This window comes from Bos taurus, chromosome 2 (genome assembly GCF_002263795.3).
Source record: "Bos taurus isolate L1 Dominette 01449 registration number 42190680 breed Hereford chromosome 2, ARS-UCD2.0, whole genome shotgun sequence".
In the NCBI taxonomy this organism is placed as follows: Eukaryota; Metazoa; Chordata; class Mammalia; order Artiodactyla; family Bovidae; genus Bos; species Bos taurus.
The window spans coordinates 102,784,726-102,800,178 of record NC_037329.1 but is presented as its reverse complement, the minus strand read 5'-3'; the positions used below and the strand labels follow the sequence as shown (position 1 = coordinate 102,800,178).

Genomic DNA, 15,453 nt, shown 5'->3' with positions numbered 1-15,453 from the left:
GAACGATGTATGCTCCCTGGGCAGAATTGTTAGTCTCTTGCCCATTGGGTATTCCTGTTCCCTTTTGTGGGATCAAGGCCACCCAAAGTAATTCCTCTAGCCTTGACATTTTTAAGGTCTATTTTTCTTTCTGCCAGTGTTCTGTATATTTTTTTTTAGAGTTAAGTATTAACAGGTGAGAACAGATGAAATTTGTTCTTGTGCTTTCCTCCATATCTGAAATAGAGCATGGGGAGGGCGTCGTGGAGACTTTGTAGGGTTCTTACTACTCTTTTGTTTTTTTTCCGCCTGAAGTTCATTTTCCGTTTAAGCCGTTAATATCTCAGACTCTGAAATCTGAGTTGACAGGTGTGCTTCCATTTTTTTTCTCTGCTTACCGTGTATTTTACTCTTAATATATCTTGTCTCAGAGTAACCAGGACTAGACTTTTTCCATCTCTAGAAGAAGGGTAGAGATGAGAAAGAGCAAAAACTGTTCTTTATCCTTCCTTCTTTGGCCCTTGGTGCTTCGGCTAATTGAAGTTGTAGATAAGTAGTGTCCTTTTGCCTATTCTAAATTTCTAAATGCCATTCTTTAGCTCTAGAAGAGACATTTTGGAATCTTCATTATCTCAAAGCTAAAGGCTTCTTTCTATTTAGATGCCTTCTTTTCCTGGATTTCCAACGGAATGTGTGTTAGATTTTTCTCTTACACTCTTCTCCTTTGCCCCCTTTACATCTTCATCTCCCCAGTTGTTTTATCTGCTACTTGTATTCTAGTAGATGTGAACAGACAATTACGGTAGTGGTTACAGAATAGTATGATACATGTCTTCATAGCTCAGTGCCCCCAAGATTCTATGAATATCTAGGATAGGGGCTAAAAATAATGACTAGAGGAAGTCATGAAAGGTTTTCTAGAGGATGTAGCACTTCAACTGAATTTGAAGAAAAAGGATAAGAGGGTGGACTTCGCAGAAAGCGGATGATGGTTGCTAAGGTACTAGGCACTTGTTTTACTTCTAGGAGCTGATGCAAGACTGGAATGAAGGGAGGGAGGACGGTGAGATAAGAGGCCAGAGAAGGTGGGCAGAGGCAGTGAAAGACCTTGTGTGCTAAAGAGTTCACATATGAAGCTGAAAATGTTCACCTCCACACTGGGAAGGAATCCAATTGAAAAGGTCTGTTCAATAATCAAGGGGAGAAGTAAAGAGAAAGAGCAAATGATCATATGTTAACTTTTATTTTGTATTACATTTGTCACAGTTTCCAGAGCCATATTATAAAACAATAGTGATATACCTGGCATACTTGCTTTATTCTCATTTTATAAAAAATGTTGGCTGTAGGTTTACAAGTCAATATTAAGGTCGTATTAAAAACAATGATCTTATCATACAGATGGCCAACAGAGACATGAAAAAATACTCAAAATCACTAATTATTAGAGAAATGCAAATCAAAACTATAATAAGGTACCACCTCACACCAATCAGAATAGCCACCATAAGAAAAGTCTATAAATAGTGAATGCTGGAAGGGTGTGGAGGAAACACTGTTGATGGGACTGTAAATTGGTATAGCTACTATGGAAAGCTATATGGAAATACCTTAAAAAAATAAAACTAGAGCTGCCATATGATCCAGGAATCCTACTGCTAGGAATATATCTGGAGAAAACTTTAATTGAAAAGATACATGCATACTAGTGTTCATAAAAGAACTATTTACAGTAGCCAAGACTTGGCAGTAAACTAAATGTCCATCAACATAGGAATGGACAAAGAAGAGGTAGGATATGTATACAGTGAAATATTAAGAGCTGTAATATTAATGGAATATTACTCTGAAATAAAATAGAATAAAATAATGCCATTTGCAGCAGCATGGATGGACCTAGAGATTAACTTCAGTTCAGTTCAGTTGCTCAGTCATGGCCAGCTCTGTGACCCCATGGACTGCAGCACGCCAGGCCTCCCTGTCCATCACCAAGTCCCAGAGTTTATTCAGACTCATGTCCATAGACTCGGTGATGCCATCCAACCATCTCTTCCTCTGTTGTCCCCTTCTCCTCCTGCCTTCAATCTTTCCCAGCATCAGGATCTTTTCAAATGAGTTATTTCTTCACGTCAGGTGGCCAAAGTATTGGAGTTTCAGCCTCAGTATCAGTCTTTCCAGTGAATATTCAGGACTGATTTTCTTTAGGATGGACTGCTTGGATCTCCTTGTAGTCCAAGGGACTCTCAAGAGGCTTCTTGAACACCACAGTTCAAAAGCATCAATTCTTTGGCTCTCAGCTTTCTTTATATTCCAACTCTCACATCCATACATGACCACTGGAAAAACCGTAGCCTTGACTAGACAGATATTTGTTGACAAAGTAATGTCTTTGCTTTTTAATATGCTGTCTAGGTTGGTCATAAGTTTTCTTCCAAGGATCAAGTGTCTTTTAATTTCATGGCTACAGTCACCATCTGCAGTGATTTTGGTGCCCCCCAAAATAAAGTCTGTCATTGTTTCCATTGTTTCCCCATCTATTCGCGCATGAAGTTTTGGGACCAGATGCCATGATCTCAGTTTTCTGAATGTTGAGTTTTAAGCCAAAATTTTCACTCTTCTCTCTTTCACTTTTATCAAGAGGCTCTTTAGTTCTTCTTGGCTTTCTGCAATAAGGGTGGTGTAATCTGCATATCTGAGGTTATTGATCTTTCTCCTGGCAATCTTGATTCTAGCTTGTGCTTCATGCAGCCCAGCGTTTCTCATGATGTGCTCTGCGTATAAGTTAAATAAGCAGGTTGACAATATACAGCCTTGATGTACTCCTTTCCCTATTTGGAACCAGTCTGTTGTTCCATGTCCAGTTCTAATTGTTGCTTCCTTCTCAAGAGGCAGGTCAGGTGGTCTGATATTTCCATCTCTTGAAGAATTTTCCACGATTTGTCATGATCCTCACAGTCAAAGGCTTTGGCATAGTCAATAAAGCAGAAGTAGATGTGTTTCTGGAACTCGCTTGCTTTTTCCATGATCCAGCGGGTGTTGGCAATTTGATCTCTGGTTCCTCTGCCTTTTCTAAATCCATCTTGAACATGTGGAAGTTCATGGTTCATGTACTGTTGAAGCCTGGCTTGGAGGATTTTGAGCATTACTTTGTTAGCATGTGAGATGAATGCAGTTGTGCGGTAGCTTGAGGATTCTTTGGCATTGCTTTTCTTTGAGATTGGAATGAAAGCTGACCTTTTCCAGTCCTGTGGCTACTGCTGGGGTTTCCAAATTTGCTGGCATATTGAGTGCAGCACTTTCACAGCATCATCTTTTAGGATTTGAAATAGCTCAACTGGAATTCCATCACCTCCACTAGCTTTGTTTGTAGTGATGCTTCCTAAGGCCCACTTGACTTCACATTCCAGGATGTCTGGCTCTAGGTAAGTGATCATACCATCGTGATTATCTGGGTCGTGAAGATCTTTTTTGTATAGTTTTTCTGTGTATTCTTGCCACCTCTTCTGCTTCTGTTAGGTCCATACCATTTCTGTTCTTTATTGTGCCCATCTTTACATGAAATGTTCCCTTGGTATCTGATTTTCTTGAAGAGATCTCTAGTCTTTCCCATTCTGTTATTTTCCTCTATTTCTTTGCATTGATCACTGAGGAAGGCTTTCTTATCTCTCCTTGCTCTTCTTTGGAACTCTGCATTCAAATGTGTGTATGTTTCCTTTTCTCCTTTGCCTTTAGCTTCTCTTCTATTCACAACTATTTGTAAGACCTCCTCAGACAACCATTTGGCCTTTTTGCATTTCTTTTCCTTGGGGATAGTGTTGATTCCTGCCTCCTGTACAATGTCAGGAACCTCTGTCCATAGTTCTTCAGGCACTCTGTCTATGAGATCTAATCCCTTGAATCTATTTCTCACTTCACTGTATAATTGTAAGGGATTTGATTTAGTTTATACCTGAATGGTCTAGTGGTTTTCCCTGCTTTCTTCAATTTAAGTCTGAATTTGGCAATAAGGTGTTTATGATCTGTGCCACAGTCAGCTCCTGGTATTGTTTTTGCTGACTGTATAGAGCTTCTCTGTCTTGGCTGCAAAGAATATAAACAATCTGATTTTGGTACTATCATACTGAGCTAATTATCTTAGATTATCATATCAGAGGTAATCACAGCAGAGATTATCATAGAAAACAAACTTACAGTTATCAAAGGAGAATGAGGATAAGAGAGGAATAAATTAGGAGTTTGGGATTAGCAGATACAAACCACTATATATAAAATAAAGAGCAAGGTCCTATTGTGTAACACAGGGAACTCCTGTAATCAATATCCTGTAATTAACCATAGCATAAAATAATATGAAAAAGAATATATATATGTGTATATATTTATAAATGTATGTGATGAAAGTGAAAGTAGAGAGTGAAAAAGTTGGTTTAAAGCTCAACATTCAGAAAACGAAGATCATGGCATCCGGTCCCATCACTTCATGGGAAATAGATGGGGAAACAGTGGAAACAGTGTCAGACTTTATTTTTTTGGGCTCCAAAATCACTGCAGATGGTGACTGCAGCTGTGAAATGAAAAGACGCTTACTCCTTGGAAGGAAAGTTATGACCAACCTAGATAGCATTCAAAAGCAGAGACATTACTTTGCCAACAAAGGTTCGTCTAGTCAAGGCTATGGTTTTTCCTGTGGTCATGTATGGATGTGAGAGTTGGACTGTGAAGAAAGCTGAGTGCCAAAGAATTGATGCTTTTGAACTGTCGTGTTGGAGAAGACTCTTGAGAGTCCCTTGGACTGCAAGGAGATCCAACCAGTCCATTCTGAAGGAGATCAGCCCTGGGATTTCTTTGGAAGGAATGATGCTAAAGCTGAAACTCCAGTACTTTGGCCACTTCATGCAAAGAGTTGACTCACTGGAAAAGACTCTGATGCTGGGAGGGATTGGGGGCAGGAGGAGAAGGGGACGACAGAGGATCAGATGGCTGGATGGCATCACTGACTCGATGGACGTGAGTCTGAGTGAACTCTGGGAGTTGGTGATGGACAGGGAGGCCTGGCGTGCTGCGATTCATGGGGTCCAAAGAGTCGGACACGACTGAGCAACTGAACTAACTGAACTGATGTGTGTATAACTGAATCACTTTGCTATATACCGGCAACTAGCACATTGTAAGTCACCTACACTTCAATTTAAAAAAAAAGATCTTCCTTCCAGTTATTTTAGCATTTTTAAACAAGACTGGATTTTATTTTATTAAGTGATTTTGAGATGATCTTGCACTTTTTGCCTGTTGATGTTATTAACACATTTAAAAATATTACTCCATGTTGTATTGTTGGGATAAACTTAGTGTATTGTGTTAATCTTTACACAAGTAGTTCACATTAGTTTCCTAGGATTTATTTAAAACTTTTGCATCTATAGGTATAAATTAGAATAATTTGTTGTTTTAACTTCCATTTTTTACCCTCAGGTTTTGATGTTAAAATGATACTTACAGTTCTTAAAAATAATCAGGATGCTTTCCACCTTCTTTGGTCTTGGGTATGTGAATAGAGTATCTAACAGAAATAATTCCCACCCTACTTCCTGTTTCCCATCCCCTGTCCTTTGTCCCCAACTTGACATAACATTATTTATTTTGATCACTTTCATACTGTATATTTGGAGATATCTCTCAATTTGATTACTACTAGTTGTTATCACTCTGAAATTCTAATGTATTAACAGTAGAATATAGGTACTAAAGAGAAGATGGACTTTTTGTTATCCTTTTAATTTATCCTGAAATTGTCTCTGTGAACTATAAAACAAAGTTACCTATTTTGTAGTTAAATCTGAGACCATATATATATGTATATTTCTTAGTTTAAATTTTATTTTGATTTAATTTTAATATTCTATTTCTTTACTGTTTTCTTACAGTCACATTTTGCTTAGAATACTTTCTTAATGCTCTTTGAGCTTTTGCTGTGCAAACTGGCATTTTATAAATGCCTCTTGCATTTGAATATAGTATTAATTTGCTTTTACAAATCCTAAAAGATGATGCTGTGCAAGTGCTGCACTCACTATGCCAGCAAATTTGGAAACCCCAGCAGTGGCCACAGAACTGGAAAAGGTCAGTTTTCATTCCAATCCCAAAGAAAGGCAATGCCAAAGAATGTTCAAACTACACACAATTGCACTCATCTCACACGCTAGTAAAGTAATGCTCAAAATTCTCCAAGCCAGGCTTCAGCAATATGTGAACCGTGAACTTCCAGATGTTCAAACTGGTTTTAGAAAAGGCAGAGGAACCAGAGATCAAATTGCCAACATCTGCTGGATCATGGAAAAAGCAAGAGAGTTCCAGAAAAACATCTATTTCTGCTTTACTGACTATGCCAAAGCCTTTGCCTGTGTGGACCACAATAAACTGTGGAAAGTTCTGAAAGTGATGGGAATACCAGACTACCTGACCTGCCTCTTGAGAAACCTGTATGCAGGTCAGGAAGCAACAGTTAGAACTGGACATGGAACAACAGACCTTTTCCAAATAGGAAAAGGAGTACGTCAAGGTTGTATATTGTCACCCTGCTTATTTAACTTATATGCAGAGTACATCATGAGAAACACTGGGCTGGAAGAAGCACAACCTGGAATCAAGATTGCTGGGAGAAATATCAATAACCTCAGATATGCAGATTACACCACCCTTATGGCAGAAAGTGAAGAAGTAAAGAGCCTCTTGATAAAAGTGAAAGAGAAGAGTGAAAAAATTTGACTTAAAACTCAACATTCAGAAAACTAAGATCATGGCATCTGGTCCTAACACTTCATGACAAATAGATGGGGGAACAGTGGAAACAATGTCAGACTTTATTTTTCTGGGCTCCAAAATCACTGCAGATGGTGGTTGCAGCCATGAAATTAAAAGACGCTTACTCCTTGGAAGGAAAGTTATGACCAACCTAGATAGCATATTACAAAGCACAGATATTACTTTGCCAACAGTGGTCCGTCTAGTCAAGGCTACGGTTTTTCCAATAGTTATATATGGGTGTGAGAGTTGGACTACAAAGAAAGTTGAGCGCCGAAGAATTGATGCTCTTGAACTGTGTTGTTGGAGAAGACTCATGAGAGTCCCTTCGACTGCAAGGAGATCCATGCAGTCCATCCTAAAGATCAGTCCTGCGTGTTCATTGGAAGGACTGATGTTGAAGCTGAAATTCCAGTACTTTGGCCACCTGATGCAGAGAGCTGACTTATCCTGGGAAAGATTGAAGGCTGAAGGAGAAGGGACGACAGAGGATGAGATGGTTGGATGGCATCACCGACTCAATGGCCATGGGTTTGGGTGTACTCCGGTAGTTGGTGATGGACAGGGAGGCCTGGCATGCTGCGGTTCGTGGGGTCGCAGAGAGTTGGACACGACTGAGCGAATGAACTGAACTGAACTGATTAATCAGTTTTGCTCTGAATTTACTGTGTTTTGCATGAGACATTTACCCCTTGAGGGCTAAAATAAGAGTCTGTTACCCAGGAGGGAAAATTCGTTCTATTTTTAACTTCATATATGAAAATAAATTTCATATCTTCTGTGTTTCTTTGTTGCTCAGAAATATGTTGTTAACTGTTTAAAACCTCATAGGCTATACTTAAGGAGAAGGCAATGGCAACCCATTCCAGTACTCTTGCCTGGAAAATCCCATGGATGGAGGAGCCTGGTGGGCTGCAGTCCATGGTGTTGCTGAGAGTAGGGCACGACTTCACTTTCACTTTTCACTTTCATGCATTGGAGAAGAAAATGGCAACCCATTCCAGTGTTCTTGCTTGGAGAATCCCAGGGATGGGGGAGCCTGGTGGGCTGTCGTCTATGGGGTCGCACAGAGTCGGACACGACTGAAGGGACTTAGCAGCAGCAGCAGGTTATCCTTTCCCGTGGCTTTCTATGTGTCTCAGACTGAACTTAGAACTATTCTAGTCACATCAGAAGTATACGGGTGTTTGGAGCATATCATAAGCTGTTTTTTTTTGTTTGTTTGTTTTGTTTTTTTTAAGAGAAATATAGAGTTCAGGATTTGATACTTAGTCTGCTATTAACAGAGTTTTCTTTCCAAGGATGTAGAATTCTTAGTTAGAATATAGTATATACATTGAACTTATTATTCCACTACTGTTGTTAATTTTTCAAATATTCATCTTCTGTAACAGATAATTTATATTTTATAGCTGTTAAGAATCATGTTGTTCTTTTGAATTTCTCTGCTGTTTCTTGTTTCACCACAAATTAAGTGACTTGAAAAATTAAAATCTATGTGTTACAGTTTCATAGTTGTTCATAAAGGATTTCATCATGGACCGTCTTGGTATCTGTCATATGTTACAGGTTTAGTATTAGTAAAAATGCTGTTTCATGTGTTATTTGGGATAGACTGATTTATATGTGCAAGTGCAAGTTTAAATTAGCCCGTCTCTCCTTATCCCCTTGTACTAGTGGTCAAGTTCATTTCAGGGACAGCTGTAGATATGTGTCTATTCATCATTTTTTTTTTTAAGTTTTTATTGGAATATAGTTGATATAAAATGTTGTGTTAGTTTCTGCTGTACAACAAAGTAAATCAGATATACACATACATATTTCTTGTTGTTCAGTCGCTAAGTCATGTCTGACTCTTTGCTACCCCATGAAGTGTAGCCCACCAGGCTCCTCTGCCCTTCACTAAATTTCAGAGTTTGCTCAAAACGTATACATATAACCACTCCTTTTTAGATTCTTTTCCCATTGAGAAGAGTTCCCTGTGTGATACAGTAGGTCCGTATTAATTATTCTGTCATTCATGAGGGGGAGGACACTGAAGGCCTATACTGTATTCTGATCTCTGCCTTTGGGGTAAAACTGAAATGTTAAAACACCTGAAAAGAAGGCTGAAGTGTTACAACAGACTCCAATAAGTACTTTTTATTAGCCTTAGTGATGAAAAAGAATCCAAGTGAGGATTGTACCTTTCATTTTTTTTTATCCTTGTACTGTATCCTGTGTGTGTGTGCTTAGTGACTAAGTTGTGTCCAACTCTTTGTGACTCCATAGACTATAGCCCGCCAGGCTCCTCTGTCCATGGGAATTTCCAGGCAATAGTCCTGGAGTGGATTGCCATTTCCTTCTCCAGGGGATCTTCCCAACCCAGGGATCGAACCCGGGTCTCCCGCATTGCAGACAGATGCTTTCTGAATTCAGGCTGTCTGGTTGTGTAACCCCAGCTCTCAGCTGTCCTGCTCTGTTGATGTCTCCCTCCTGCTGATAGCCGTTCAGGGAGCTGATCAGGGTCCTTAGGAGACAGTCCACCTCTTCAGCTCCTTCCTTTTCGTTTCAGGTCACAATTTACATTTCCAGAACACTGCATTCTTTGTCTTCTCTGTCTTTCTCCCTCTTCTTTTCTTCTTTCTCGCTCTTCTCTTTGTATTTTTTGGTGTTTCTCATTTTCCACACTAGCTTATGTCAAGGCCTTCACACAAGCTTTTCTCTCCTGGGAGATTCTTATTCTACTTCTGTATCTCCTTTTATTGTTTCTCCTTTGATGTCTAAGCAGCTTTACCAGGCGTTAAAAGTTCTTCCTGTTTTCTTTCCTTGGCTTTTGCCCCACTCAGCTCTGTGAGGCCCTTTTATCTCATTGGTTCTTTAGTGACTAAGAGAACTTAGAAGTACTTGAGTGCATGTTTGCCAAACTTATTACAAAATGACGTTTGTAGCTTTTCCCCTAGGTGTACAGAATTGCCTCTTGGTGTCCACAAAGGACTTGGAACCAGTCCCCCCATGGATACCGAAATCTGGTACTCAGGTCCCTTAAATAAAGTGGCATGGTATTTGCATATAACTTACGCATGTGCGTGCCTGTGCATGTCAAGTTGCTTTAGTCGTGTCCAGCTCTTTGCGACCCCATAGCTTGTAGCCCACTAGGGGCTCCTCTGTCCATGGGATCATCCTGGCAGAAATACTGGATTGGGTTGCCATTTCCTACTCCAGGGTATCTTCCTGACCCAGGGATCGAACCCAGGTCTTCTATATCTCCTGCGTTGGCAGTCAGATTCTCTACCACTAGTGCCACCATGCACTTTCTCCAGTATACTTTAGATCATCTCTAGATTACTTATAATACTTAATACAGTGTAATGCTATGTAAATAGTTGCTAGTACATGACAAATTCGTTTTGTTTCCGGAACTTCCTAAAAAAAAATTTTTTTTTTTTTTTTTTAGTGTTTTTGATCCACTCACTGTTAGTTGAATCCATGGATATGGAACCTGTGGCAATGGAGGGCAGGCTGCATGCACATATTCTCAGTCTATGTGTGTTAAATAAATAAATGATTATTACTAGTTGTGATATATATACATTATGTATATTAATACATATATGCATTTTTGTATTGAATCTATTAACCTTGGTCAGTTACAGGTCAGTAACAATGACCCTCCAACATTTCTTATTAATTTTTCTGTAGTAAAAAAGCAATAATTTATGGACACTTATTGTCTGTCAATATTTTAAACTAAATTTTTGAAAAGAAATTTAAAATCTTCAGTCATACCTTCAAAACTTTTATGTGAAATACATTTACAGTTATTTAAAATCAGCACTAAAAAAATACAGCAGGAATATATCAGAGGGAAAAAAGTGGTAAAATTTGCTAATACAATGTGTTGTGAAGAAACAGAAAAAAAATTGGAATCAGAAAGATACTTCCCTGGTTAGTGACTATATAAAATGTTTTACTTATCAGTTTTTATGATTTAGTATTGATAAAGTATGTTATCTATATGTAGTCATTTGCCATTCACTGAATCATAAAGAGATTTCTTTGATAGGTCATAAGAGAACTGAACTGTCAAAAATGGTGCATATGAAAGTTGTTAATATACTGTCATGCACTACGTGTAAATTCTGCACTGAAGATGTTGAGGTTTTCCTATATTCTGAAAATAGTTTTAATTATATTGGTGTTGCATTGACCCATAGTTTAGCCAGTAGACATATATGTGTTTCTGTTTTCACAGCTACATACTGTCTTTGTCTCTAATGACTATTGCTTTATGCCTTATTTGTGGCATTCATTTGCTCAGTCATATACGACTCTTTGCAACCCCATGGACTGTAGCACTCCAGGTTTCCCTGTCCTTCACCATCTCCTGGAGTTTGCTTAAACTCATGTCCGTATCATCCTCTGTTACCCCCTTTTCCTCTTGCCTTCAGTCTTTCCCAGCATCAGGGTCTTTTCCAGTGAGTTGGCTCTTTGCATCAGGTGGCCAAAGTGTTGGAGCTTCAGCATCAGTCCTTGCAATGAATTCAGGGTTGACTTCCTTTAGGATTGACTTGTATGAATTTGCAATCCAAGGGATTCTCAAGAGTCTTCTCTAGCACCACAGTTCGAAAGCATCAATTCTTTGGAGCTCTGTCTTCTTTATGGTCCATCTCTCATGTCTGGACATGACTACTGGAAAAACCATAGCTTTAACTGTACAGACCTTTGTCAGCAAAGTGACGTCTTTGCTTTTTAATACACTGTCTAGGTTGGTGATAGCTTTTCTCCCAAGGAACAAGCATCTTTTAATTTCATGTCTGCAATCATCTTCTGCAGTGATTTTGGCACCCGAGAAAATAAAGTCTGCCACTGTTTCCATTATTTTCCCATTTGTTTGCTGTGAAGTGATGGGACCAGATGCCATGATCTTTGTTTTTTGAATGTTGAGTTTTAAGCCAGCTTTTTCACTCTCCTCTTTTACCTTCATCATGAGGCTCTTTAGTTCCTCTTCACTTCTGCCATTAGGATGGTGTCATCTGCATATCTGAGGTTACTGACATTTCTCCTAACAACCTTGATTCCACCTTGTTCTTCATCCACCCCGGCATTTCGCATGATGTACTTTGCATATAAGTTAAGTAAGCAGAGTGACGGTGTACAGCCTTGACGTACTCCTTTCCCTATTTGGACCCAGCCCATTGTTTCACATTTGGTTCTAACTATTGTGGTGTTGGAGAAGACTCTTGAGAGTCCCTTGGACTGCAAGGAGATCCAACCAGTCCTTTCTGAAGGAGATCGGCCCTGGGATTTCTTTGGAAGGAATGATGCTAAAGCTGAAACTCCAGTTCTTTGGCCACCTCATTCGAAGAATTGACTCATTGGAAAAGACTCTGATGCTGGGAGGGACTGGGGGCAAGAGGAGAAGGGGACGACAGGGGATGAGATGGCTGGATGGCATCACTGACTTGATGGATGTGAGTCTGGGTGAACTCCGGGAGTTGGTGATGGACAGGGAGGCCTGGCGTGCTGCAATTCATGGGGTTGCAAAGAGTTGGGCACGACTGAGTGACTGAACTGAACTGACTGATTGCTTCTTGACCTGCATACAGTTTTCAATTTTCCATGTTCTATTTGGCTCAGACACATGAGCATATAGTAATTAGGTTCTTCAGCCCTGATAGAAAGCTTTCTTCCATTAATTCCATCCATTTCAATAATCACATTGCTTATTCCCCCAACAAGCCCTTCACATTCATCTTCCAAATTCTAGTTTCTAGTCCTGAGTTTGAGTTCATTTTATTTGCTACTGTGTGTTTTTTTTTAACCTCCTGTAAAATCCATCTCACATTTCACCTCATTATTTGTGCCTTGATTAATACTTTTTAGTTTTATACTTATCTATTGAAAGAGTATTTGTCCTCAATAGGATTACAGGCAAAGACAATGTTTTCTAAGTATTGTGTATCCCTCCAAAATAATCTGTTTTAAGGTTAAGGTTTTAGATTAAAGTATGTCAGAAAATAACGTGCTATATTTAAGAACATTTAGGAAAAAAATCGTTCTATAAGCTCCCTTGGTAACCCATTCTAATAGCAAATTATTGATACTTATTCTGCTCCATGATATTGCAGTAAATCTAAAGCAAACAAAACACTTCTTCCTTATATAGTGATGGGGAATAATTGATTTATCATGTCTTCAGTTAATAATTGATCACATCAAAAGTCCCTTGTGGCTTTTCCTCTATGTATTACCTATTTTTTTTTTTAAAGAAGATAATCTAATTATATTTTAAACTGATTTTTGACATAAATATGTAAGCACAGTATTCATTCAAATATATCATTATGGGGAAAAAGTTTTATGCCTTTTTTGTGCCCACATAATAAAGGAGAAATCTTACATATGCTCTGTCTTCTCTTGCTATGGTTTTTTAAGGTGTCACATGAAAACTTGTGTCTAATTCCAAATTTCAGTGGTCCATGGCAAAGCAGTATCATGACAGGATTTAATAGACTGCATCTCCCATGATGCAGGACTAAGGGTTAACTGATTATTTCAGTAGCATTTTTAATGTGCCATTCTCCAGTTCATTAGCAATGCAGGAAGGCTAAGCGTTTAGCAAATTGTGTGTAAGCAGAAGCCATCCATAATCCAGGTAGAGAAATCACATGTTTAAAAACCATATTGAGGTAGTAAGCTTTGTGTAGTAAGGACTCTAAATGACTAGAATCCTGCTAGTCATTTTATGAAGCAGTTTTTTTAACATCGTAAAAGCATTAGAGACCATTGTTTATTTTTGATTTAAAGCCTTTTTAAGCTGATTTGGTTCTTTGGAAAGTACTTTCATTTAACATTTTTAAATGTTGTCATGGTTCTCTTTAGTTTGTATTTGTGTAAAATAATTATGCTGTAGTTACTGTGCATTAAAGTACACTTGATTGGGCTCTTAAATTTCATTTCCTTGGAGAAATCTACATCTGTCTTTGATAAAAAGTCCTTATGTGTGCACTGATTGATTTTTTTTTTTTTTAATGCATATAGTGTGACTTTTTTTGTTTATTTTTGCATCTGGGGATATAAGACCTAGCATATTGATTCCTTTTTGTCATACTTACAACGTTGGTATGTGAGGAGATTGTGTATTTGGTACATGGCCATAACAGATAATAAAATTGAGAAATGTCAAGGGTAGTGGATGAGATCAGCTCCCTTTTGAAAGAAAATGACCTTACCTGCTTTGAGAGTGAAAGTGAAAGTCACTCAGTCGTGTCCAACTCTTTGCAACCCCATGGACTATACAGTCCATGAAATTCTCTAGGCCAGAATACTGGAGTGGGTAGCCTTTTGCTTCTCCAGGGGATCTTCCCAACCCAGGGAACGAACCTAGGTCTCCCTCCTTGCAGGCAGATTCTTTACCAGCTGAGCCACAAGGGAAGCCCCCGCTCCTGCTTTAAATATATAATAATTTGGGAGGACCCAATTTCCAGTGTAGTAACTGGTGTCTTTTTTTTTTTTTTTTAATCAGAAAGTTGAAATACAAGTAACTGTATTATACTTTGGTTTGAGAAAAAGTTTTCAGAAGAAAGACACATGCTGTAGGACTTGGGCATGTAAGGGAATCTGAGAATACACGTTGATCAGAGTTTATGTAGCACTTGCCCAAGGAGAAAGAGTGACTGAACCTGACAGTCGTGAATAGCAGTCATTAGAGAAACATTTGCTGTGGTTCATTTCTTTTCCCACTCTGCCATCATAACAGCTTTCTCTAAGGTCATTAATGACCTTGACTCTAAACCCAGTAGGTGCTCGTATCTCTCACCCAGTGCTCTCAGATTTGACACCTTCTTCCTTTCTTTCCCTCTAAATGTTTCCCTGTTCCCATCCAGATCTTTTCCTACATATTTGATACAAATTTGAAAGCTCGTATTATACCAAGTTTATAATTTTATATCCTGTTTAACACATTGCATTTTTTTTTACATGAACAATAATGACTGTTGTATGGATATCCTGTAATCTAAAAACCAGAGAAGATTTCAAAAGACAGCGTCAGTGTAAAAACTTTTCGGCCATGATATAATGCATTAAAATCATTTTGAAACTGTATGTAAAGAAGTGGACTATTAGACAAAGTGCTGTAATTTCAACAGTGTCCTTATGATTGAAAGACTAATCATGGGCGATATGGAATATTGTTAGAATGAATAGAAGGAAAGTGAGACCTTTGTCAAGTCAGTGGAAGCTTTCTGTCAGTGAAGTAACAGCCATACCATGTGTCTGAGGTCTCTTCCCTTGTGATGTTCTGTGACTCTCGAATTGGTGCAGCAGGGAAGTCTGGGTCGCTCTCTGAACTCCCATCAGTTTATTCTGTGATGGCTATAATTATTGTAGATTGTAGTGTACATACATATTAAAAATTAATTTTAAAATGCCCTTTTTACCACTTTATTAAATTGTCATGTGACATACTTTTCCTTCTAGTGAATCTAAATACCCATCTTGTGAATTTATCTAATTTCTGTATTTGTTTATATAGACTATAGAGCCTGTAACAGCTACAGTAAGTGATTTTTATTTGCATTTGAAAGTATGTAATCAGCCCATAGTGATTAATGATTATGAAGCTATATTTTAAAATATGAATTTGAATACCAATATGGAGTTGTGAAAAAAAATCATGTTTAAGTAACA

At 38.4% G+C, this 15,453-nt stretch overlaps 1 protein-coding gene across 2 annotated transcripts in view; it reads left to right on the top strand.

Annotated features, from left to right (window-relative positions):
• Positions 1–15,453, top strand: part of BARD1 (BRCA1 associated RING domain 1) — a 95,058-nt gene that overhangs the window by 54,112 nt on the left and 25,493 nt on the right. The gene's annotated exons all lie outside the window — the stretch shown is intronic.